The sequence below is a fragment of the Rissa tridactyla genome, chromosome 2, assembly GCF_028500815.1.
Source record: "Rissa tridactyla isolate bRisTri1 chromosome 2, bRisTri1.patW.cur.20221130, whole genome shotgun sequence".
NCBI classification, from domain to species: domain Eukaryota; kingdom Metazoa; phylum Chordata; class Aves; order Charadriiformes; family Laridae; genus Rissa; species Rissa tridactyla.
In genome coordinates this window covers 4,836,937-4,863,633 of record NC_071467.1, presented here as the reverse complement: position 1 = coordinate 4,863,633, position 26,697 = coordinate 4,836,937, and the positions used below count along the sequence as shown (strand labels likewise).

Sequence of the window (26,697 nt, the reverse complement as noted above, 5' to 3'; positions counted from 1 at the left end):
AGCTAATTAAAACACATTTCAGGAAGTGCACTCAAGACTGCTTCTCCTCAGAGGAAGTTCCCCATGAACATTTGCCAGGAAATAAAACCAGATCTTTCCTTTACTACAGCACACACAAACCAACCTTGGCAACTTGGTTGTCACTTGCTGGTCCTGCTGCCTATCAAGTTGGCCAATATTTTTTTGGCCAGTATTTTATTATTTGTTAGTACCTTTGTATCCACTAATTTTCCTCTTCTTGTAAGGACACTCATTACAACCTGGTCTACAACTGCAACTGAAGATGGCATACTCCAATGCCAAACACTATCACAATGGATAACAGGAAGCCTGGCAAGTCTAACTCAATTTACAGATAAAAACCATCATTTACAAGCCTTGAAAAGATTACAGTCTGAGTTGAATTCGACTTTTTGATGCTCTCAGAAAATTCTCTTCAAGTATTCTTTTTATGAGCAGGTAACACACTTTGAGGTGCAAGGCTGATGTGAAGTTGATCCACTAAGTGTCTGAACTTTGGACACACTGCAAAGGTAAAATTCTACCACCAAGCAGCAAGATGCACATTATCATTGATTATTTTGTTAAAGAACGGTCTTGGTGAATGATTCAGAATAACGTGCTGCTTTTAGAAACTTTCGTAGGCCGGTGTTAAACAGATTTGTGTACTTCCTCCAGCAAATAACAGGAGGTACAGACCTTAACCCATTAACCAAAATACAGGATCAAAGGACTACTATACACTACCAGTGAGCAAGTGAAGTGTCCTCACAGAAATAAGAGCTACAGCGAACTTTACTGCAAATATAACCCTGCATTCCCAAAAGCTCTAAGTCTATTTTTAGAGAAGTGATAAATACATTAGTGGGATGGAACAGAACAGCCATAGTGAAACAGAGTTAGTTTTGCTTTTTACACCAATAAAATGGGTTGCATCCGTCTTTATTATAAGTGCCTACCACCATAACAGCAAAAAAAAATACATATAGGCATGCTTGACTTCAGATAGAAGAACTACTCTTACCGATTTGAACATGTCAACATGGTTGCACAAATTTGAACAGGTATGTGTTTGCAGGGTTGGGATGAAGAAAAAAATAAATAGTTGCCCCAAGACAAGAAGAATGTTTTCTGTGAAAAGGTCTCAACATTTGCAAGCTGAAACAATGCTGACATGTACAGGCTAATGCCTTGATGTATGGGGGAAAGCTTTATGGATACTTAACTAAGTCAATCATTCAGAAATCTGCAATTTAAACAGCTGGGAAGGTAGCAGCAGCATTACATGGCTATTCCTGGCATCACCAGAATGTACTACTACAGATCCATCCAAGTCGTATTACAAAGGAGCACTATTTACAGAGTCAAACTTTGTTTTCTGCTTTATATTTCCCTATTCACATTTACCAGAAGGGCTAGCAACCAAAACAAATAATTTGTTTTGGTATATAGAAGACCTTTGGCACCTCCAGAGAGAAGACTAAAACCCTGGTTCTTTCTACCATGGTAACATATTCCAAGATAATCCAAACGGGCTGAGGTTTTATTAAACTCCACTGAGAGACAAGGCAATTAAGGAGGATATCGAAAGCACCAAAATATATTTCTCCTAGCCCACTTACTTTTATGTAAAAGACAACGGTTGCTCTGGGGACAGACCGAGGAAGAACCAGCTATGCTGAGCAAAGGCCAGGACGGAGTTCAGGAAGGCATTAGGCACCACATGGCATAGTTTGTGTTCATTACATTCAGATTCATTGCTTTTAAAACTCTGCTGCCAATACACGGAATCACAGAATTTCAGAGTTGGAAGGGACCTCTAGAGACCATCTAGTCCAACTCCCCTGCTAAAGCAGGGCTGCCTAGAGCACTTTACCCAGGACTGCATCCAGGCAGAGCCCTTCACAGCAAGAACCCCGCCAGACAGAAGAGCGGATTCTGCACTCAGTCACTGGTGAAATCACACACGCTTGTGAGCCAGGCCTGCTTGGAAGAAGTTGAAGTTTACCATCACCTTGGTGGAAAAGTAGATCTTTCTCAACTCCCCAAAAGTCCAGAATAATAAACCAGACAACAAGCCCAGCAAAATTCCCCTTTCAGAAGCCAGGAGGAGCTATAAGCACACAGGTGTTGTTGGCAACAACCAATGTGCATTAACTATCTTGACACTTGAGAACAGAGTGGTTACTCTTTACAGTTTTAAGCACAAATTGAAATCTTTTGAAACAGATTCTGTATTAAGAAGGGAAAAGCCCTGTATGTATTAAAACAAGAATACAAGCATAACATCCAAAATTTACAGAAATCATGGATCTTTAAAAGAATTCATTAAGGAAGCATTTCTTACTGTAAAAGATAAAAAGGAACACAAATATATCAATCTGCCAGAAACAAATGCTACGCTGGATACAACAAAGTTGCTCATCAAATACCAGTTTAATTTCAAGTGAAACAAAACCATAAAGTTGGAAAGCATCTGCTGTCACCTGCAGCAGTGATACAGTCAGGAGAACATCTTTTGGAAGCCGCATGTTAGGTGGAATTGCTAGCACCACCTACTGTCAATGGCTGTTCGACACCTTTGAAAACACAGACGCAATAAATACCCGTACAATTACATGTACATACAAAACCCTTGCACAAATTCAGTGCATAAAGACTGGCCTGAGGAATAGATCAGAATTATAAAGCTAAAAAAACCCTGTTTCTCATAGTCCCTTCCTATTGATACATGTCTTCTGCATTCGTTAGTAATCAGAGTAAATAACCAGCATCAGAAGATGACAAAAAATACTATACGAGCTGAAGCAATTAAGTGTCATCAATGCATTCAGGATTTCTGGATGATCTTAGCAGAGTCATTTAGTCAAGTTTTCTGCAATCGCCATGCTTTTCTCTTTCATGGACCTGAGACTTGGGGTCTCGGGGGGTTAAACACAGAACTGCCAAGTACTTTCCGGTGCTATTCAAATCAGTGAGAGATCTGCTTTTAAGTGTTACAACAAAAAAATGGTATGCCTGAGCACAGACCTAAAATTGATGCCTTTTATGCTAAATTCTGTGGCTCCATCCAATACAGATACTAATAATATCATAAAATGAATGGGTAAAGCCAGCACTACCATGGCAAACGTAACAGGAAAAAATCCATCCTGTAAGAGAAGGGCTTGAAGAGCACAGTGAATAGACAAGTATGTTTTTGGTACCAAACAAGGTGTGGTTCTGTGGAAAAAAACATACAATCATGTAACGAATAGCTTATAATATACATAAGAGCTTAAATTTTTGCAATATGAATATAAGACTTTCAATAACAGTTTATGAAGCACTGGGTAAGCAAGAGATTCAGTGCATTTTTCTGTTATTTCCACCGGAACTGTCATTCCAGTATTTGCATATATAATACCAATTTCAAAGAGTAAGTAGCACTAATCTCTTCCTCCTACCAAATCCCCAGCCAGAAAAAATACACATACTTCAATGTAAACCTGACAAGTCAGAAGTACTTGCAATTTACATTTAAGATCTTCTGCTGTTTCTTCTTCTTACTTGCCATTATATTTCACCACCTTGTTATTCACAGGTCTGGTCTTCTATAAAGTCTTATCTAGGAAGGTACTGCAAGATATTTACCTAACAAACTAATAAATACTTAGTTGTCATGGTTTTACCAGGATATGACTCACTTCAGCCTTTTACAAACCATGTATCCCAAGGAAGAAATGGCTTCAGTTCACAAAACATGTGCTTTTTTGCCAATGACATCACGACAGTCATAGCTGTTCCTTTTAAAAGGTCAAGCAAAATGAAAGGAAGCTTAAAAAACCTGAAATCACAGGTCTGATTTGTAGGCCTCTATATGCAATTAAACTTGTTTTCTGGATTTGTCACACTACTAGTTTTCGGCAATCAAACACTATTTTAAAAAATGTCTGGGGGCCCATCTGAATCATAGTTCAGATTCAACATGATACATAAGGTGACAAATTTTAGCCCTAATTTATAAAAATATCAGTACTGGTGCTTTTTGTTCAAACTGAAGTACTTCAGGTTTTTTCCAGTTTAGGTGACAAAACTGAAGACTACTATTTTTTAAACCACTCAACTTACTCCTCAGAGTGGTGAAAGTAGATGGAATTCCTTTGAAAAACTAACTGCGTAATACAAACATCATTCCATACCAGAAAAGGGAAGGGAGAAATTAGAAAAGAGAAGCAACTAGTCGCCATAAGCTTGAAAACTGAAGTTTAAGAAAGGCTGACTAACATCCAGAGCACTCATGAAGTAAGAAGTTAAGCAAAAAAGCCCCTGAAGAATAAAGACATCCGCACCTGCAAATTTAGATAGTCAGGAGACACTGAGTGACCATCTGCTGTTTCCTGAGGGTGAAAAAATGGAGAGATCCTGGAGAAGCAACACTCTGAAGTTAAATTGCAAGGTAACAGTCTGAAATGTCCACCTGAAATGCCACATTTCCTTTGTTCTCAAGTGCATTACAGCCCAGGCAAGAACATTAACACAACCTAAAACAGGTGATACAGAAGTTCTACATAAAGTTCTCCACATCAGCACATTAGACACAAAAGTGCTCTTGAAGCAGCAGATGATGAACTTTGTTACCTGCCAGAGGCTAAGAAATAGAAAAAATAATGTAATACAGGCTCCCAGACCACCAGCCACAGGGAAGGCTGTAGAAGGAAAAAAAAAAACAAACCACAAAAACACCAAAAAAACCACAACAGAAACACCAAATCAGAAGAAACAAAGAAAAAAAAAAAAGGATCACATAAATTATTCTACCCACACTCAAATGTAAGACTATTCCAAGTCAGCACCAATAAAAGTAGAAGTCAGAAATACTAAGTATAATGAGGAATAAAACTGAGGTTTGCAAATATAACCATTCACCGGGGGGGCGGGAGGGGGGCCACAAGGACTCCCAAAAAAAAAAAAAAAGGAGACCAGAAATAGCTTCCACGGTTATCCAACTTCTCTACTCCTGCTTATAGCAAAACTACTTGAGGATTAGGTGCCCCTACAGCAAAGATTTTGCTTGAAATAAATTTTCACGTACTACAGAAAAGCAGAATGTGAAAATAGAGAATCATTACTATTTCCCTCCAAAGCTAGCACATCGGTCTGGTCAGACAATTCCCAGCTAAGTAGTTTTGGTAGGTGAGAAAACACCTTACAATTTTCTCCCACGCGCCATAAATCAATTGCTGCACAGGCCTACACACCTCTGCACCCCTCAGGCTGAACAGAAGGGCCATAAATGGGATGTCAGAGAAAGGCCAGTTCTAGGAGGCTCAGGGGAAAAGACAAACCAAGAAATTCCATTTTAACATCCACTGTTTAAAAATCTGTATTTTCAACAATAATTACAAGGGAAGAACAAAGAATATAATCTCAACTTGAATCATTTTACCCAGAAAAGAAGCTGTGCAGAAGTGAAATCAGTAGCTGTTCCACATACCTTAAGTAGCTTTTCCAGCTCTTAGCAGCAGGTGCTCAACAAGGGATGAAACATGAAATCTGAAACAAACATTTAGAATTGATTAGGATATTTTCTTGACCTAACATTGAAGTAGTCAAATATCCAACAAATTTAACAGCAAATAACTGATATTCTTATCATGAAGGCACAATAACCTTCTAAAGGAATGCACTTTACAAGTGAAGATTATTTAGCTAGAGGCCCTTAGAAAACAAAACCAAATAAAAAAAAAAACAACAAAGAAACCAAACCAAACACAAATGAAGTTTGTAGAAGCCAGGGGCTTACATTTGACCTCAAAATAGATACCTTACAAAGCAAGTTGCCAGAAATCCTGTAGGTCCCATGAAACTAAAAAATGTCACAAGTTGATGGGTTTGGTATTTTGAGGAAGGTTAAAGAAGGATTATGAAGAGAACCGTTCATATAGCTAACGTACATTTAATAGAAACAACAATTCAGTGAGTACTGAAAACCCTGATGAGTGTTTGAAAAAGTTAGCAGCATCCAGATCTAGAATTAGGAAGATTGCTTCCCTGGGGAAAAGAAGAAAAAAACAGAAGCGTAGTAGTGTGTGGGAGGAACTAGTTAAAAGCATTTATTTCCTCGGGGTACGTGCATCACAGGACAGCCAAGCCAGTTTTTCACTGAAGTAACAAATACATACAGATATAGCTCAAAACACATATGTAATACATGGTCCAGGAAGAGTTCTGGGTTTTTTTTTCTGAAATGGAATGATCAAACCGAAAGAATTGCAGAGCTGAGTAATCTACAGAGTTGGTTTTGCTATTTTGCTAGCTGTTTTCACTCTTTTGCCTCTCAAATATATACTACAGGGACAAAGGCGATAGCAGTAGAAAGCCTAAGCTTACATATTAAGCACTCAGAAATCGATTTGTTAAGAACTGCTTCTGAACCTTCATACACCTTTGCTATTTAAGTTTTTCCCACACACAAAGGCCACTGAAAGATTTCCACAAGAGAAGAGAATCCAATGAGATAAAGTAACACAACAAAGTTATGAGAAACTGTGCAGAGATCATTTTTCTTGGTATATAAAAAACCAGAAGACTCCAATCCTATTTTAAGTGTTCATCTAAACGATAATAAACTGAAAAAATAAGAAAACCAAAATATTCATATTTCTTCAGGTAAGCCACAAATGCACCACAGACACTCACCTGAAACACACCCCCATACCATTGGGAAAAGTACCACTGAGAACCTGAACTGGTTTTATGGTGGCATGTGATTTTATGGTGACACTGCCTCAAAATACTAATCTTAAAGTTAACACAGAATCTGTTAAGTCAGCTGGCTGTCCCATTATCTCTACCAGACTGGGTGGCAAACGACAGCTTTCCCCAGAGTCATGTCTGCTCTGAATATTTTTAGGGAATTAGTCATGATTTGGGACAATTCGTGAAGACACCAACGATTAACACAATGGGAATGACATCATGACAAGTCCTTTATGAAAAGGGAAATCGCTCATGAGACTGTTTCTCAGATTGAGAAACCCGTGCAGTTATTGGTTTAATTAAAGATGTTTTCTGATATAGCAAAAGCTACTTTTAATTTCTGAGGCCGATAGTAACGACCTTTCCCCACTCCGGGAAGTTACGTCAATAGCACCCTTAAAGCATTTGTTAAAATAATTGTGTGCATAATACCATGGGACTTACCCGCATGCAACATCAAAAATGCACCAAACACAAAAACTAGAAAAATATTATTTTAATTGCTTAGGCATCAATAATGCAAACGCTTACAAGCATGCTAAATTTTCCACACAAGTTATCCCACAGATTTTCAATAGAACTACCCATGTGTGTAAAATCCAGTGTACAAACACATGCTATGGGATTTGATGTCGGACAGCAACCCTAGAGTGCAGATAAAGGGTCTCTCTTCTGGTCATTAGCTATTAAGAGAGTAATGTCATCAGAGACGATCCAAACACAGGATCATTTCATCTCCTTTACACTGACAGCCATTTCCAGACACACCTTCCCAAGATTTGTTCCTCGCAGGTTACTTACTGATTTAATTCATTCATCAGTTACTCCGGAAGCAAGCGGTGACAAGAACTCTCCTATGCTCAAGTCTGACCAGCTGTAACACTTCTTAAAACATCAATTAGTCTCATTCTAATTGGGATAAATGCTGAAAGCTTCTAAAGTGGTCAAAAGGAGACTAAGTCTAAGAAGTGGTTGGGTTAAGCAAAACATTGTGCTTTTATTTCAACTTTTTGTAAAAATAATAAATCTGTATATATCTTAAAAAATGGTTTCTTTAAAGTAAAAGAAAAAAAATATCTGCTGGGGGGAAAATTTCATAGCTTTTAAATTTCTCTACTTTCTCCACAAGGGATAGGTTTTTAGTAAACTGAGAATATTGAACTGTTAAATTTAACACATTTTTTTGTGGCGGAAAACTATTCCTTTTTAGACTTTTTCCAACTGGCAGCTCTAAGTTGCCCATTTGGTCCGGCTTTATTTGTTTTCTTATCTTTTATCACTCGGCTTTATCTATCACTCTGTCTTACCTTATTTTCCTCTTAAAAATCATGCATAATCCTGTTTTTCAATTAAAAGAGAGAGCATCTTACTTGTAGATCTAAACCTCCGTATACACTGTCTGAAATTTTAAGTTTTATCTTCCAGTATCATTCTGTTCTCTCTCCATTTTGACTTCTTCACCAAGCATACCACTGAAGACATGAACCAGTTACTAGTAGCCAAGAAGAAAAATTTTAAAATACCTTCTAGGCGGGGAGCCCGTTCCTCAGCTTCCTTATGTTTTCAGTTACCTTTAATGCTCTTTGATCATGGCCTTCAAGAAAATTTGTCCTCTTTGCTCTTTTCTCATCACTCCATTAATTTACTCTTCACAAACTCCTCTCTTTGTAACCCTCTCCCAGATCCTCCACTCCATTTCAATACAGCAATTCATCATCTCAAGCCTTACAAAGCTAAAGACGGACCACTAATGATCAACAGTACTTGTTTCACTTCCCTCTCCTTCCACCTCTGATCTGCAGCAGCAAAGCAAATAAACAGTTTGGTGTTATGCAACATTTTCATCCTTATAAAGCATTTAACATGATCAGGTCTGGTCTCTAATGATGCCCCTCTGGCACTGCAGTAAGTCACAGTAAAACTCCACAAAAGTTCACAGTAGTCAGGAAAGACTTCAAGAGCTCTGCCAGTGCAGGGAAAGAACAGGAACAGAATTTCTGGACACAAGTAATATTTTCTTTAGCAGAGATGAGATATAACTAAGTCATCTGCAGTGTTAGTGTCCCTGCTAGTTATACAATACACCTAGGTTTTTAGATACTTTCCTATATCATGTGTAAACAACTGTATACACGCAGCTCCCTCTACACATCGAGCGAAGAGGGGAACGGACCTGCTTGGTGCACTTTTAGCACCAAAAAGAAATCTACACAGGAAAATAATACAACACAGCCCTGAGCACAATCTACTACCAGATGACCCATGTCCTTCAGGATAAGTCCCAGAACAGTCAAGGCAGTTATTGAATTCTAGACTGACTCAAAGACGCTATTTGCGCAGACACAATGCTGTGAAGATTTAGTAGTCTTTAAACCCTCAGTGTTTTAGGATAATTGGTATAAAAGTACTAACTTGATCTTGATATTGCCTAGTGGCTTGAACACAGAAGAATGTAGTCCATAAACCAGAATTTGGAATAGACTCATTGGACCCAAACATCCAACACACCACCACAAAACATACCCACACAGCCACTGCCAGCCTCACCACCAGTAGTTCTACAGAAACTTTTAATGAGATTGTTGTAACTTATTTGGGTGAAGAACGGGAAACTTCAGTAAGATCTCAATTCCCTATCATATTAAAACCACCAAAAAAATAAAGGAGTCCATACTTACTATCACCCTCTTATTCATAAGGGCCATCACAGAAAATCAGCTATGAAGACGAAGATTTAACAACACAGAATGCAAGTTTGATGTAACACTTAAAATTGCTGTAACACAGACTCAGTCCAAAACACTATCATATTTCAAGCGGCAGCTGTGCATTAAGTACTCCCGTTATATGCAGAGCCACAGTTTCCCCCTCCCCTTTTCATTTTGACTACACTTCAAATCCTTTCTCAAGACTCACTTCTTTTATCTTGCCTTTCCAAAATTGATCTCAACTCAGCAACCCACAAGGTCTTGCCTTATTTTACTCCTTCTATCAACTTCAAGAGTAAGGTATTAAAGCAAGTGTGCTTTATGTACATTTATTTTCAGAACTTGCTGCAGTCTTCACCCTTCCAGTACTTCCACTCTATGATCTCATTTGCTGTAATACGACCAATGTTCTTACTCCCACTTGAGAATACTGTAGTTCAATATCTATTTTCAACAGAAGTAACAAAGACTTTTGAAAGAAAGAACTTCAATGCAATCCCCATCTATCTCCCAGAAGCCACATAGATAAATACATTACAGAACTCCAAAATTTGTTTCCTAGGAAGGGAAGCTCCTGCGTTCAATACTCTTCTCAGATTACGAAACAGTTTAAAGGTTTTGTTTGCCTTTAAGAGAGGAAAAAGCTGATTCAGTTGTAAAAGGAAGTCAATGATACACACTCTTTAAAAATTTAGAAGTCTTTAAAAATTCCCTCTCTTATGTTGACAAAAAGAGAGCAAGGCATAAAACTGGCTGTTGAGTGCCCTGGAATAGCATGAGACAAGCAGTGCTGCCATGACACAAAGAAATCCTTCCCCTTCAGCTAAGGCTGAATAAGGGGGGACTCGTAGCCTATGACACAACGACACAACGAAACTTTCACTTCATTTAAATCCCCACCTAAGGATTAACCATCTGTGCAGCACACCATCTTCGTCTAAAGGTGCCTAATCTCCTAAAGAAATCCACTTGGTGATTTATTAATTTTGTGTGGGTAACAAATTTACAGCAACAAGGGAATGAAATCCAGAGTAGTACTGAAGCTCAGTTTCTTATAAAAATGAAATATTGATGCAAACTCTAGGCAGAAGCTGGAACAGAAGCATATTTGATGTTATATCCGCTCCTTCTTTTGACTCCATTCCTTGCCTAAATTTTGCAGGGGCTCTGACTATGTTATTTTTGTTTCCATCCACAACCCGAGAAACACAAGTAATATTCAATCTAATATTCACAAAGTGTTCAAGAAGAGACAAAGTCAGAATATCCCCACAAGAGAAGCGCATGATATTCTTCCCCCCTGCATTTTTCAATCCTTAAACTGTACACTTCTGGAAATGCATTGATTTTTCCTGATAACCAATGATTAATTAAAACATCCAAAACAACTTACATATATATGCACTAAAGCATATAATAACAATGCTACCCTCCTCCTTAGATGAGATTCTCCCCCACCAGCAAAAATCATGCAATTTATACAGGCAATACTAAACAAGAAATCCACATAAATTTGAAATTATTAGATTATCCTGATAATGAACGCAATAGTATCCAGTCTGACAAGGTGCTTTTATAACTTATTAAAACAGAATTCAACAGAAATGATGAGCACAAGACTTCCCCTTGCCTGCACACCACATTGGTTTTTTTTTTTAAATTACTTCTAGTTCCCCAGACCACAGCAAATGGCTTAAAGAGTTTATACATATTGCACAAATGTACACTTTTAGCTCCACCTTCTAGTTTAGAGGCTCCCTGAAAGCCCAGATGTAGCACTAAAACGTTAATTTCAGCAGCTTCTGCCTCTGAAGTTTAACATGATGTTTAAAAAGCTACCTGATCAACGAGTTTATTCTCTCATAAGAAAGATCTCAAATGCAGGGTACGTCATTAATACCAGTTTCCAGCAGAGGCTGTACTGAGTACAGAAAGGCAGAGACCACATTTTAATTCGTCTCCACACACATTTTCACTAAAGATTACTTAATTCTGTTTCATAAGCTCAGTAGCGACTTACTCGTTCCATGACAAAACGCTGAGAAATATTTTGACTTGCTTTAAAACAGATTAACTTGAGTTACAATTAAGAGGAAGCCTACTGGTGCAGCATCAAAACACAAGCTATCGTATTAAAGAGTGAAAGACAGACATCAAAAGAAAGCATAGATCCACCAGAAGTTCCTACTATTCTGAAAGCAAAGCTCAGTTTATCAATACATAATAAAATATAGTCATTAATTAAAGGGCAATACCAAAGGGATAAGAAAAGTCATTCTCCAAGGTGACTTCATTAATTTGCTTGCACAATTTAGAAGTCTTGCGTGAAATTTGTAAGTATACAAGGAAATGCAACTAAGCTAGTTGTTCTAATATCAGCAACCAGTTTCTAATTCTGTTTTTCAAGCCATATCTAGGTAACATCTGCATCTATAGAAGAGCATGCCAATTTCATTTACGGGAAGGATCTTCTCTCCGTGACCTTTACAGCCATCACTGAGAACAGCATTCCACAAAAAAAAAAAAAAAAACCAAGATGCTTTGCCTGTAACAGATTTACATCAAAGCTGCACAGTCTCAGGCAACAAGGTAACAGAGAGGACATGCTTACAAGAGCTCCGAGAAAGCCGTCAGCAGCTGGGGTTACTGTCACCTACCTTTTGACTGTCAGTCTAAGCCTGAAAATAATAACTCCACATTCTTTACCCGTTAGCATCACTAAAATCAGTGCTGGATAGGACTCAACAGGTCATCTTGTCAATCTGCCACTGCTGAGGTAGGGACAAACAGCATTTCCTTTCTGACAGATATCTAATTTGTTCTTAAAGACAATCAGTGACAAGAGTCCCCTCCCTAATCTATTCCAATGGTTTGTTATTAGCATTAGAAGTTTTCCTCCCCAAGTAACCCAAGTCTTCAGTCCTACTACTTAAGTCAACCATTTCTTGTTTTAGCCCCTGTAAGCCTTTATCTTCTGCCTCCTTGTAGTAGCCTAATGCACATGAACAACTTAAAGACTACAAGGAGGTAAAAAAGTTAACATCTTAATTTGCTTAATTCTTGTGTGTCATATTCTTCAGGTATCTGATCTGCTACCAAAAGCATCCAAGAGAGAGGAAAACCCTTTCTTGAAGAACAGTGCCCCAAAACTGAACACAGCATTTAGACTAAATCCTACCCAGACCAAATCCCATAGAATGACGACTCCAAGTATTTCCCCCCCTTGATATATCACAGTCGAGCATTTCTTTTTCCGCATCAGCGGAACCAGGTTAATCGTAAACTGCGCACCAATCAATCAATAACCTGCTTACTCAGCTCTTGTACAACTTGAAAAGTATGTTTTAGGCAGACATTTGAACACCAAAATTCAAAAGGCACTAAACGCACAGTAGGAAGAGGCTGTGGATTTGCAAACCACCAGAACAAGTGCAGAAAAACAGCCACCTTTGCGATTTATACAAACTAAAATGAAAATGACAAGATAATTAATAAACCAACTGGAATCTAGAAGCCTCTAGGATATTGTGCTTAAGCCTGACATAGATAATGAGAGCTGATAAAAATTCAGAATTACTTCTTCAGCCACTAATTAACAGCATTCCCATAACAGTGCTGTTAACACAAGAGCAGGAACAGAAACTGTAATTTGTAACATTTGCAAAGAGCTCCACTGCAAGGAAGAGACACCTCAGCAGCAGGGAAAGGTTTCCTGGGTGAAGGCTGGCAATAGAAAACTAGTTAAAAACGCAACAAAATGGTCTTCAATGCAATTAAAAATGGAAATTAAGATATTAAAACCCTCCAGCTAATGGAACCATGCATTTTTATATACATATCATTGACCAGCTTTTGTTCCTTCTCATTATATAAAATGCAAGTGCGTTTTATTTAGTAAATGCAAATGTAGTTCCGACTCAGGCATTGTGAAAGGTTAACAAGTGCACTGACAAATGCGAGTTAATTGCAATGACCATGCCAGGGTTCATTCCAAGCAGCAAGATGGCACCTTAAATGAACTACTTGGATCTGACATCATGGTTTCTACTTTTCCTTGTGAGGGCTGCCTCAAACCCCTCTACTAAAAGCACTTCAGAGTCACCACATATTCATATGCCAGTGGACCGAGCCTGAGCAAAGCACTGTCCTTATTTTAAAGGGGAATAAACAACAGCACAGCAGCTAAATTAGTTTAGCCAACATCAAAAGGAAAAAGAAAAAAAAAGCACCATAGAAGAGGTAGAAATAAAATTCTTGTCTCCTGACAAGGCTGCGGTTGTATCAATGTTTATCATCTCTTTCCACCACTGGTTAACAGAAACAGTGGTATCAGGAACGAGGGGTCCTAGCTATTGGCAAAAATACAGCAATACCTCCATCAAGTTCTGGAACTTGCTGGGAGAAAGGCTGAAGAAAGGGCAGTAAGAACTTAAAGAAGTACGAAGGTTAACTCTATATAAAGAGTAAATTCAAGCACCTGAACTATGAAGGTACCTGTTACACGTTACTTCTGTGTGTTAACAGCCTAGACTGTAAAATCAATTATGAAGAAGTAACCCTGCCTTTAAACAGCTTCCACTACAGAAGAGCATCAGTAAAGGCACAAGGGGGATGAAGGAGACAACTGCTAAAACCTGAGGTATGAGCAGGCATGAGAGAACCACAAGAGCATGCAGCCACCAGCAAACGGAATTTGTGCTTGAAGAAAAGTGTATTAGAAATAGCAGAGGAAAAAAAAGTTGAGAAACAGCTTGGTTAATTAACCAAAAATAAAAAGGAACTGAACTCTTTTAAACACTAACTTAATTTTTAATTCCAACATTCTAAACCAGAACATGGACAATTTTCCCCTCAAAGGACAGGGAGATTACGACTGTTTAGTCCAAAAAAGGAAATCAAGAACTGCTATCTATGTAAAAATAAGAAAATGGCAGTAGATTTTATGTTTTTACACTATCTTTCATAGAAAAAGAATTTTAAAATTGGCTAAAATCAGTAAAAGGAAATTCTCTTTTAAAGATCACAGAATTTCTGAATCTCAATGCTACAGAGTATTACTGAGGAGAAAATTGCCTCAGCATTGATGCTGAACATAAAACTTACAACAGACAGGATGAAACAGGTATTGATTGATATAAGTCCCCACCACTAGTGTAATTCAGACGTTAGGATTTATAAGTCTCTTACTGGTATCTTCAGTAGCAGCAATCTTGAAGGCAATGCTAGGAAATTATCAAGTGTAGATGGACCCAAGACCATACTGGCTATTGAACATCCCATAGATTGTATCAGTAAACACTCTTTGCAGCGTTAAGAAAGCCCTGGGAAAAAGCTAGGTACCTGCTTGAAGATGTGCATCCCTATCTGCAAAATATATCATTTAGCTCATTTTGAGCTTCTGCTAAACTAGACTTCTGCTACCCCCTTGCAACTGAATTATTTGCTATCCTAGCAGCAAAAAAACGGGAAAGAGTAGTAGCTCCTCCTTCCCATATTAAAAAAAAATAAAAATAAAAGAAATAGTCAGCTGCTGCTTCAAATCCTTCCCAGGAACTTTTAATCAGACTAAAGAAAAAATCGTCTCTGCCTTCCACAGATACTTTATAGCGTCAGATGGTCCGCCCCCTGTCCCCTCCCCCAAACTGAAATAAAACAAAAGCAGGAATTGCACATTTTCATGTGTGGGTAAACAATGAAAAACCCCAAGCATGGCAGCAGGAAGCAGGAGCAGTTTGCAGCCAGCAGAGCCCTCTGACCTCTTTCTTACTGTGCCCAACAGCAAGAACAGCTTTGGCTCTGTCACTACAACCTCTGCAAAGGCAGGGAGAAGTGCATCATTTAAGGACTCTTGACATATACACTGTCTAAATGCTTCTAAATTTACTGTTCATCAACAAACTTAGAATGATAGCAGTCGCGAAGAATATGTGATCTCCCATTCCTGTCTCCAGGACAACTGATGCACACATTTTGCTTATACAGTTTTGGTCAAAAGGAAGGAAATTAGTCCAGGGTCTTAAAACGAATTAAATTACAGTTCCATGGGCAGGGAAAGAGTCAACATTAATATTTAGGATTAAGCTCTAAACTGACCCATATTGTACTGTGCAAAGTTGGAACCGTGCAGCAAAACGAAACTGAATTGAGTGCTTGTCAATTCCCATGGGGGGGGGGGAAGAGAGAGAAAAGAAAGAATAATACTTCAGTGCAATAGGAAACTAACAAAGACTACTTGAACTTTTTCTACATGCCCCTTCTGCTCTGAACACAATAAAAAAAGGGGCAGAGGAACAATGCAGAGAGTTAGACGGTGGAAAAAAAAGTCTTGAAGTCACAGGGGACAAAGGAAATCCAATACAGGAGAGTTTTACCAGTTCAGCCATGGACTGCTGCAGAACTGAAGAAAATTTAGGTATACCCGCAATTAACGCTGATGCAAGCAATCATCAGATGTTCTCTAGCAAAGCCTGTTGCTTTGAACTTTTCTTATTTACCTCTTCCATCCCAATTTTTACTTGACAGAAATTGCATTCAAACCTTATAAACCAGATTTCAGAAGCTATTCTCCGATTTCTTAATCTCCAGATTTAAAGTATTGTCAGAGCCAGAGAGCATTCAGCTTCTGTGGTTCTCCTGCCACCTCTGAAACTACTTCTTCCATACACACGATCCCCTGTGTCAGCTCCCTCCAACAACACATCCCCGGGATTTAGCTTTCAAAACATCCCCTTCCAAGTTTTAGTAGTTCACACACCTTTCAGCACAACGCACCTGGGTAATCCCAACTGTCTCTCTTGGGTCTGCTTTAATACAATTAGAGAAAATCAGATCAAGCCACCTGAAGTTTTTTGTGCTTTTGGTTGGTTGGTTTACTTTTTTTGTGCACTTGGGGATTTTTTAAAATCATGTTCTATTCATGAAGACTTAACACTCAAATTCCTACCTTAGGAAGTTTACATGGTAGAAAACACAAAGCTAGAAAGGAATGACATAGGGAAAATAAAAATTTAAGACTATAACACAAAAACTGCAGGTTTCTAAGGCATTCAGTCCCTAAACAGACACTTTCTTCAACAGTTTATCTGACTAGCCATCAACCACTGCCTGAATATGGAAAGCAGGACATGAAAAACAAGAGCTTTTACACAGATGTACTTGATCATCTCCACAGAAGTTCTTCCTCTCCTACATTAAAAAGACTATTTAAAACCAGGTATCTATGTGGGTGTCACATTTTCCATTTAATTTCCCATTCTTTCAACTTCACATCTTTCTAACAGACACAATAAGCCACATTCATTGAACCTGTGGTAGAACACACTGGGCTTCAGAGGTTCCTAAGTGGCAGTCATATACAAACCAAGAGACTGACTTGAAATTGCTAACAATTTACAAACTCTAATCTTGCATTAATCGGCATTAAGTTCTACGTTTTTTTCAAACACACAAAAAATTAAAAAGACAGCTTTTAGTACAAAAGAACTATCCTGTAGAAGTTACCATTCAGGGAGACAAGCCTCGTCATAGTTCAGGTGCTAAATAAGTACACTGAAAATTAGTTTTAGAGTGTTCCTAAATCCTTTCTGCTGTCATTCCACACAAGAGCTCAAAGCGACACAGCAAGGATTTTTTTGTTGCAGTTTTTAAAACGCTGACCTCTAATTAAAACTTTTTCAGTAAATTAAGTCAATATGCCCACATTTTCATGTTACTAAGCAATGGTACTTGAAACTTTAGAACTACATTGACACGAGATAAGAGGAAAGACAGATTTAGTTTGGAAACCACATCTGATGGAGCTAAATATCACTCACAGGCTTGACAGCTGTCCGAAACAAAGACTTATAACCTCACTGCTAAGAAGTAAATAAAACCTACGTTTTCACTGCTAACATCCCAGAGTGGTAGTTGTAACACAGGAAAAAAAGATCTGGAGTATGAATTCTGGCATAAGAACATCCTTTTTAAATACCTTCTACCAATTTATTGAAATTTGCCCAGAATGTGAGAATACGGAGGTACTTTATGCAATAATCTACATGAAATGTAAAGCTACGGACGTTCAATTTAAGACAAAAAATTATGCAAGACTAAAAACGTATAAGATTTGAATATACAGATTTTACAGCAAAATTACAACCTACTTATAGTTACCAATATTCTGCAAAACATGACTCTTGTTTAAACAGCAGTGCAGGTAGCTGTCAAAAACCTGTAGGTGTGCACATATACATATATTTAAGAACAACCAGCTGCACAACGTACTACTATATTTTGTACTATTCCAAACTACACTTTGAAAACACAGAAAGTTCTCTGTCGTAGTGAAAAAGACTTTTCTGCAATTCCTAAGAGATACGGAAAGGAATGGGAATAGCCTGTATTATTATTATGAATGTTACATCACACGAAATATGAGACTGCCACACATGGCAATGCCTACCAGGGGAAGAAATAAAATTATCATTTTGTTATACAAATGGCAAGAAATAAAAACTCACCGCATTTATATACACATTAAAAAAATAATAAGAAAATCCCCTAACTGTCAAAGCCACCTGGTTTACTACTCAATCTCCAAAAACCACTCCTGCTTTTCTCTCCTCCTATCACCCCCCCTCATATCTATTAGCTTGGTGGAATTTACAAGACCAAGATTTCCCCCATTCAACTACTAACCATCATGTGGTAAGCCATTATATTTTTTAAAAATCACCTTTTCAACAATATGTAACATACTTTGAAGCAAAGTTGCATCATTAGATCTCTAGCAGCTGAAACCATTTTTAAAGCTATTTCAGCAAATTACACATCCAAGGCACAACAGTGCTATTCTAAGAATATTCAGTTCTGGATTAAGTACTCCAATACACTACTAGTTGATTGATTGCTGTCATCTACACATGCTTAGTACTTTTAATAACACCTAAGGCGGAGAAAAGCATAGAGCTTTTGACAAATAAGTACTATGCCATCTTCCTTTTACACGTACATTTTAACGTTCCTGCAAAATTAAAGGTCAACCAACATAAACATCAGTCCAAGCCATGTTCTACAAAAACTGGATTTAAGACATAATAGCAGAAAAGACAAATTAATTTCAGAACTGTTTTTCTCCTGTTGAATAGCCTGTAGAGTTTACAGTCCTGTGAGAGAAAGTGTTTCCCAGCAACTAGTGTCTCCTCCCTCTTTTCTTTTTTGCTGTTTATTTTGTTAACAGTACCCCAGATTTTAGGTCTGTTAAATTTATTACACAGGCTCCAATCTCACTGGTACACATAACACGTTCTTTATAAAATCTTAGCCATAAACCTTGCTTTAAGAAATCCAAAGGCTGTGACCTCCATCTGCAAATCACACCATACAGGCAAAGGTGTTCCAACAAAGATACGAGTTAGGATAACAGCCTGATTTCAGAGGTAACAAAAAATGAGCCGGGTGGAGAAAGGAAGTGGGGGAATTTTGGACATGGACAACATCAGTAAGATAACAAGCTGTTCCAAATAACTATTTAACATTTAATATTTTCTGGTCCCAATCCAGTTATGCTCTTGACCTTACCCAGGTTTAATAGAATCAGAGATGATAAAGGCTTATTAGCTTTGAGGAATGTGGGACTTTTCCAAATAGCACAGGGGGGAAAAAAAAAAAAAAAGATATTAAACAACCAAAGGCCAAAGGAGTCTGAATTTTTAAGGGACACTGCAATACCACTTCACTTTTAAGCTAACATTTACATTAAACACTTCAATATGAATCCCCAAGCGTTTCTCCTTTCAAGTGAACTTTTTGTTCAACACATTTACTACAGCACTGCTATTATCCTAGTCAAACTGCCAAAAACTGAGCTGCAGGCTGACACTGCAAGAGTCCAACATTGGTGCTAGGGCCTACAGGATAAACTCTGCTTTCTGAGCACTTAAATAAGACAGACTGCAAGTCAACTAACACACAGAAACAATACAGTGAACGGTCTTTCGGCCGGGGGGGGGGGGGGGGGAAGGGGAAAAAAAAAAAAAAAAAAGACAGAGAAATCAAAGGGAAAGGCTGCCCCTCGTTGCAAAAAAGCATCATCCAAGTAAAGAAGGTTTGGAAAGAGAATGGATGTGAAAATTGGCAATCTACAGCACATGCTTCAAAATTAGTCCCAGGGATTTCAGGAGAAAGATACTCCGTTACAGCTGCAGAAGTAAAATTTTCACTGTACTCCAAAATCGGGTTTACAACGGGAAAAAAAATAAAATCTAATTTCTTCAAGAACCACAAAGGCTCCTCTATGTAATCCAACTTCGGTGGCGCCAGCCGGGTCGATCCAAAGCAACGCTGAGGAGCACTTGCTCACCTTCTCCACTACAGATTTAGGAAGGTATCCCCGGGTGAAACCGTGTATGTGACCCCAAAGGTTGCCCCCGCTTCTCTTCGGATCACGCCACCGCGCTCTCCAGCAAGTGCGGTAGGAGAAGAAACCAAAAAAAAAAAAACCCACACCAAAACCGAAAACTAAACCCCAGAAAACCCCAACACGCACAAAAAAGAAGAAACCTCAACCACTTCCCCCGCGCTCCCACCCGGGCTCTGAGAGGCAACCACAGATTTACCGGGCGCGCCTGGAGAGAGGCCGGGGCAAAGCCGGGCTCCGGCGGCGAGGGGACACCGACACCACCACCTCCTCCTCCCTTTTCCTTTCCCTTTGTTTACTTTACGGACCGTCCCGCTCCGCCCGGCCGAGCTGCGGCCCCGCCGCCACCGGCACCTCGGGCCGCCTCCCGCCGCATCCGGTGGGACCGGACCGGACCGCCCCGGCCCCGGGGGGGGGGTGGGAGCGGGGAGGGCCGGCCGGGGCTGGCAGGCCGGAGGGGACGGCCGGCTTCTCCCCGGGGCACCGTCCGACCTCTGCCCGCAGCCTCCTCTCCTCCCGTTCCATCCCCATCCCGCCCGTCCCCACGGCGAAGCTCCCTCGCAGGCGCCGCGGGGAGGAGGGAAGCGGCTCTGCCCGCACCCCCCCAAGCCCACCCTCCCCGTACCCGCCTTCCCCCGCCTCGGCCGGCCGCAGCCCTCCGGCCGCGGGCTGCCCTCAGCTGCGGGCACCCACCGTGGGCACGGCCGTGTGTGCACACAAGCGTGTCCCCGTGGGGGGTGAGGGGGGTGTCTCCCGTACCCCCCCACCCCACCCCCGGTGTCCAACCAGCCCCTCCCGAGGGGCACACCAGGCACGGGCGGCTCTTCCCCTGAGCAGAGGGGGCCGACGGGGGAGGGGGGCACACGGAAGGAAAAGCCGCTGTGTTCCCCACCGCCCCCCTCTCCCCACACAAACCCCCTCTCCCCACACAGACACCTTTTCCCTACGCAGCCCCTCTTCTCACCACACAGCCCCCCCTCCCCATAAAAACACCCTTTCCCCACACAGAAACCCCCTTTCTCCACACAGATCCCCCTCACCCCACGCACGCCCCCTTCTCCCTACACAGCCGCCCCCCCCCCGCCTCCTCACACCCCCATATGTAAGTTGGGGGCCTCCTCTCTCCCTCACCCTTCCGTCCCCCCCCTCCTCCTCCTCCTCCTCTCCTCAGGCATCCCCTGCCGCCAGCACTCACCGCGCTACGGGCAGCCGCCTCCGGGCGGAGGGGCGGCTGAGGCGAGGGGGGAAGGAGAAGCGGAGGAACCGTCCCGTCAGCGCCGGCTGGCCGAGGCCGCCCCGCTCTAGCTGGCTCTCCGCGGCCAGCCGCCCGCCCGCCTGCCTGCCCGCCCCGGCCACCCCAGGCCGCTCCCCCGCCCTCCCGGCGCGCTGCACCATGGGATGCGCGGCTGCCCTCTCCCTCCTTCCCTCCCCGCCCGCTCCGCACCCCACACTAACATGGCTGCGGGGGATGGAGAGGGGGGTCAGCCCGACCGGGGAGGGCGGCGGAGGAGGGGGGATCCGCCCCGCCTGCGCAGGCGCGGGCTGCGGGCCTCAGGTGGCGTGAGCCCCGGAGTCCTGTCAGCGGCGATGGCGGCGGGGCGCGTCCCGTCCCTTCGCCGGCCTTCAGGGGCTCTTCCCGCTCGCCTTCCCCGGGTGGCTCGGGAAGAGGGGAGGTTTCACCCCTTTTCCTCCCTCGGTCCTCCAGAAGCGCCTCTTGAGGTCGCGTCCTCGCCGTCTCTCTCCTTCATCCCTGGCCGGGCGGCCCAGCTGCCCGGCGCCTCACACCGACTGGCGCTGTGGCCTTTATTGGGACCCCGGTGTCCCCTCCTGAGGGACATCAAAGACACAGGCAGCTGCTCCCCTGAGGAGATGGGGCCTTGCTTCATTTCCACGGTGGCACAATTCTTCTCTTGTTTCCATGCTGGGATATTCTCTTTCAAGGAAATCCTTGCGTATTTACTTGTATATGACCACAGTGTTTGCGTGCTTGTCAGTCATTAGGTATATTTAATAACCTAAGCCTGAAATAGACATTTTAAAAGTCCCTATTAATCCAACGCTTGCCTCTAATGGCAGTTGAACTCGGATTTTGCTCTTCTGCATGCTCGAGGCAGCCTGAGCATGAGCAGATCCCGAACTTGCCCTCTGGAAGTGTCCAGGGTGTCTGGAAACGGGAGGTAGGATGCGTTTCACTTTGGTGTTTTACGTATCTGCAGCTGAGCCAGCTGTCTGGGCTGCCTTAGAGTCCGCGGAGAACTAGTCGATACAGTCAATGCTGTTGGGATGTGACTCATCATAAAGTAGCTTACTTTAGGGTATGACAGGTCATGCTCTTAAACTTCCCTGTGCTTTTTAGTTTTCCAGGCACCATAAGAAAACCCAAGGGAGATGTGCTGAACAAGTAGGCACCTACATCATAAATACAGTTTTTCAGGTGAATCCCACCTAAAATGTCCCCCTCCAGGAGCCAATCCATCAGGTAAGCTCTGAACATGATACAAATGCATTGAGCCCCATATAGAAATAAGTCCTAGAAACTCTTTTAAGCAGCAGTACAGCATTCCTAACCATCTTTTATAGAAAAGCTTGTCCATTAGAGTAGCTACTAACAAAATGGGAGACTTGGTGACTCCCTTAACCCCAGAGATTCCAACCTGAACCTGTCATTCTCCTGGGAGAGTCCTTTAACCAGCAGGCTGTAGGCGAGACAGGACAGCAGACACGCTCTACCCTTTCTACTGAAGCTGGACCACTCTGCAGAAATGAAGGAAGGAAGGAAGGAAGGATGATTTCAGTTATTTTGTAATTATTGGTCTTGGGATCGCTATTGATGCTCTTGCCAGAAAAGGTAGAAATGCGCTAATTAAAATTACTGATGACAGAAAGTTGGGAGACATCAATAAAGAGGATGTTCACAGTAACACACAGGAAAAATCCGATGCTCTTGAGGACTGGGATAGTAAGAATGGAAGGAAATGCATGAGTAAAATAGGAGCATGTTTTCTGATTAATACACAGGGAAGGGGTGGTATAAATACTGGAAAGGGAAAATGGAGCTTCATAAATTTTTATGATATGGTTGTTAGCAGTAGCAGGGAATTGCACTAAATGACCCTTCAAGCATTTGATCCCAATTAGTAATCATTTCTCCTTTGTCTCAGCCTTCATCCAAAGATGTTAAAGTGCTCTAGCCTCTCAGCAAACTTGTGAAGAAGATAGTTATCCCCGGTTTTTTTACACTGGAAAGCTGAGACAGTATTTGAGTTGCCAAATTCACGCATTATTCACTGGATGAACAGGCCTAAAAGCAAATAGCTCCTTTCCAGGCCTGTATCCTATGCATACAAGATAGGAGCAATGCCTGCTTCCTGTCGCGCATAGTATATTATATTGATTTTATATACCGATTTAATAAACATTCGTCGTCTCAATATCTTTTTGAATGTCCTTGCTCTAATAAATAATTACTATTCCTGTGTTTTTATAACTTTATCCTCTGGGCAACATCAGTGTACCCATTCTCTCCATCTTACGGGTGGAAAAACTATGAAGAGATACACGGGTGATTGATGGAGTAGACAGAGGGAAGCCAGAGCAATGGTAGAACGGTGAATCTGATTCTTGTATTTCTGCTCAATCTTTTAATAGTTACACTTTTTCATATGGAAAAGAAGTATGCTGCCTAAAGTCCTTGGGAGCTTTCCCATTGGTTTTAATGGGATGAAGGCAAGCCCAAAATAATATATCAAATTGATGGTTTGTAGCAATTCCTGAAAAGCTTCAGTTTCAGGTCCTGGTGAGATTTTTTTTTTTTTTTTGGTTTCTTGTTACTTTCTTTCATCAGCAAAATGCTTGTAAAAAGAGAAGCCTTCAGCAACATACTGATTTTGATAAAGCACTACTGGGAAATCTTTCTCACGTTACAGAATGCAGTTTTTAGTCAAATGTAGAGGAAGTTCTGTAAAAGCTGGTGGTTCAGGCTCTCAGCTGGGAGAGGGGAGCTGTGGTGGTGTCCAATGAAAAGTTACATGATTATCGAAAAGGATAGTTTCAGTGGAAACTCACGAGACATGGCTAGGATAATAGTCATGGCTTCTCTATGGACAACAAGGCACCTAGATTCAAATCTCTGCTGTGTTTTTTTCCCCTCCAACTTCAGGGCCTCATCCAAACTAATTGCCTATGAGAAAGGTGCTTCCAGAAGCTCATCCATCCTACCCGTTGAGAATACAATGAATCGCTCTCTGATCACCCTTATTTTTCTCAATTGACTACGGGAGAGCCTAGGTAATTAGCGTAAATCTTTACATAGCTAAACTTTTATAAGTTGTGACTTGCACCTTTGTCTTCTAAGGTTCTTATTTTCCTCTGATTCTTGAGAACTTGCGCGGAAAAGTAAAATCATTTTCTTGCCCGCTCTGGCTACACAGAGGTTGTTGGTAGGTGGAAAAAAGACTATCCCCTATAATTTATTACGGAATGATTAATATTGAGGTAAGACATTCAGTTTAATACTAATGATATTATTTGTTCAGTCCATGCCATTATCTCATTTAATTTACAGTGGTTATTAAACCTGTGCCGCATTGGTATAAACAAAAAGGGTAGGAAACTCCATTATAGTGTAGCATGTATTGTCTTTCCTTTTATTAAGTGATGGAGCTGGGGCTAATGGCTGTAAAGAGAACTAGTTCTTTCTGGCGCTTTGGAGCACAGCTGCAGTCAGGCATCTTCAGCTTTTTCTGCAGGCTGGTAAATATTCATTAAAACAACCAGAGTGATTTTTAAGAAACGTCTAGATGTGGCGCTTCAGGGCATGCTCTAGTGGCAGAGATTGTAGGTTGTTTGCTTGGACTCGATGATTTTAAGGGTCCTTTCCAACCACGAAGATTCTGTGATTCTGTGATCAGGCTGATGGGAGACAGGTAGCTCTGAACTGCAGGGCTGTTTCAAGCTGTGACAATGAAATGCGGAGGGATTTGTAAAAAAAAAAAAAGGGAAAATGTCAAGATGTTAAATATTTCACAAAATACATAGTAACATTCTTCATCGTAAGAGCTTTTCTTTTTTAATCACTTAAATCAACCCCAGATAAAGAAGTCTCCAATTGCATACATAAGCAGTCTGCATAGTACCCTGACACCAGTGAAGGAAAAGTGCATAGTAAATTCCTATTTTATAAGTAGGTAGAAATAAACCGACAATGCCCATCTTGTCAGAGTTACAACCTGCTGCAAACCTGATGCTGCAAGTTTTTCTCATGTGGGAGTTTTCATATAGAGTTTTCATATTTCATCAGTCGGGTCAGCGGCGTGCGTTACCTTGAGGGATCAGGTCCTACGTTGAACAATGAATAACGCCAAACAGATGGAGGACGAGCGTTACAGCAATTAGGGGCACAGTGGTGTGTGCAGCCTCATGGTTGGAAGGTACAGACTTGAACAATTAAAGGCACCAAAATGTTAATAATGTTAATATGCATGTCTTTGCTTCTCTCTGCATTTAAAAAAAAAAAGGCAAACCATTATATTGTCATTTCTGGGCAGTATCTAGAGTAGAAGCTGAATGGAAAGTCACCAGTTGAGGTGTTTCTAATTTATTTAAAAAACGAAACAAAACAAAACACAAAGAAATTCTTAAGAAAAGCTTCAAGGGAAATCGGCAAAATTGCGTGGGATCAGGAAGGAAATTTCAGGTAGAAAATTTGGTGGGGAAAAAACTAATTAGCAGCTGGGGGACCCACTTGATCGGTTGCTGTTATTAACTAAAACCTCCAAAGCAAATGTTAATGTGTTAATTAGAAGCAGCGTAATAACTTCTTAGATTTCCCAGTGGGAAACAAAACAAAAAAAACCAAAACAAAACAAAAACAAGACAATTTTTTTTCTGAATATAGCTGGCTAAAAACAAGCATGGCAGCAAGGGAACACTCCCACTGTGTTCTGTTCCGTTTTCTGGTGTGTGTTTGCAGCGTTGCTACCAGAACGGTGACGCAGACCACCTTACCTGGCCTTCCAGCAGGGTGACTAGGTGGAAGCATGGGACCAAGAAGTTTATTTATCTTTTTAGATAATCAAACAAAATCTCTGTCCTGACTGGTAGCTTCAATTTCTAGAAAGAAAGGAAAGGTCCCACGTTGGCTTAATTAACTGGTTCCAAGGAAGAAATGGAAATTAGAAATTAGAGGAGAGATTAATTCTCTGGTTGGTACAAAAGCACAAGAGAGCCAGGAGACTCTCAGATGGAGCCCTAGTGTGATGGCATGGAAAGTAACAGTCATGGTCTATCCTAAAGGGCTGTACTTCCCATCAGAGAGTCTTTTCTTCTCATTTTATTTTGGCTTCCATGATAGAAATCAAACTTTTTTTTTTTTTTTTTTGCCAACCAAATCTCAGTCAAACTCTTAGCTGAGCCCAATCAAACCATATATTTTACAATTGCATTCTGTTGAGATCACACAGCATAAAGGGATGGAGTTCCTATGGACATTCAGAAACCCTTGAATTCTTTGACTTCTGCAGTTTTCTACCATTTGGATGCCTCGAGCTGTGCTGCCCACTTTCTCAGCAAGGCTCAAGAGAGGAGGAGGGGATTCAGCGCTCTTAGTGGGGCTGGCTTCTGGGACAGCCAAGGATGGTGCTTACGTTCCAGGAGCGAACTTGGTGGCTTTCCTCATAAAAATATAGACTTTCATCTCTTCCAATTCTGAGCCAACTCGCAATCCTTATATTTTCATTTAGTCAAACTGGTATTGAAAAAAATCCTTTTTTTTTAATTATTTATTTTGTCCTTACGCAGTTCTGGTTCGTCACTAATCAGATCAAGTCAGCTTCTTGCAGGAACTGTGAC

At 40.9% G+C, this 26,697-nt stretch overlaps 1 protein-coding gene across 2 annotated transcripts in view; it reads right to left on the bottom strand.

Annotated features, from left to right (window-relative positions):
- The window catches only part of PTK2 (protein tyrosine kinase 2), a 230,891-nt gene extending 209,677 nt beyond the window's left edge, over positions 1-21,214 (bottom strand). Inside the window, exons 1-2 of one of the 2 annotated variants that reach the window (XM_054191983.1) lie at positions 21,044-21,214; positions 5,477-5,535 (exon numbers count right to left, since the gene is read on the bottom strand). The gene's annotated coding sequence lies outside the window, so the exon portion shown is untranslated. Of the gene's footprint in view, positions 1-5,476; positions 5,536-20,047; positions 20,140-21,043 lie in introns of those variants that run through there. The other variant, XM_054191984.1, reaches the window with a different exon arrangement.
- Positions 21,215-26,697: the final 5,483 nt, after the last annotated feature.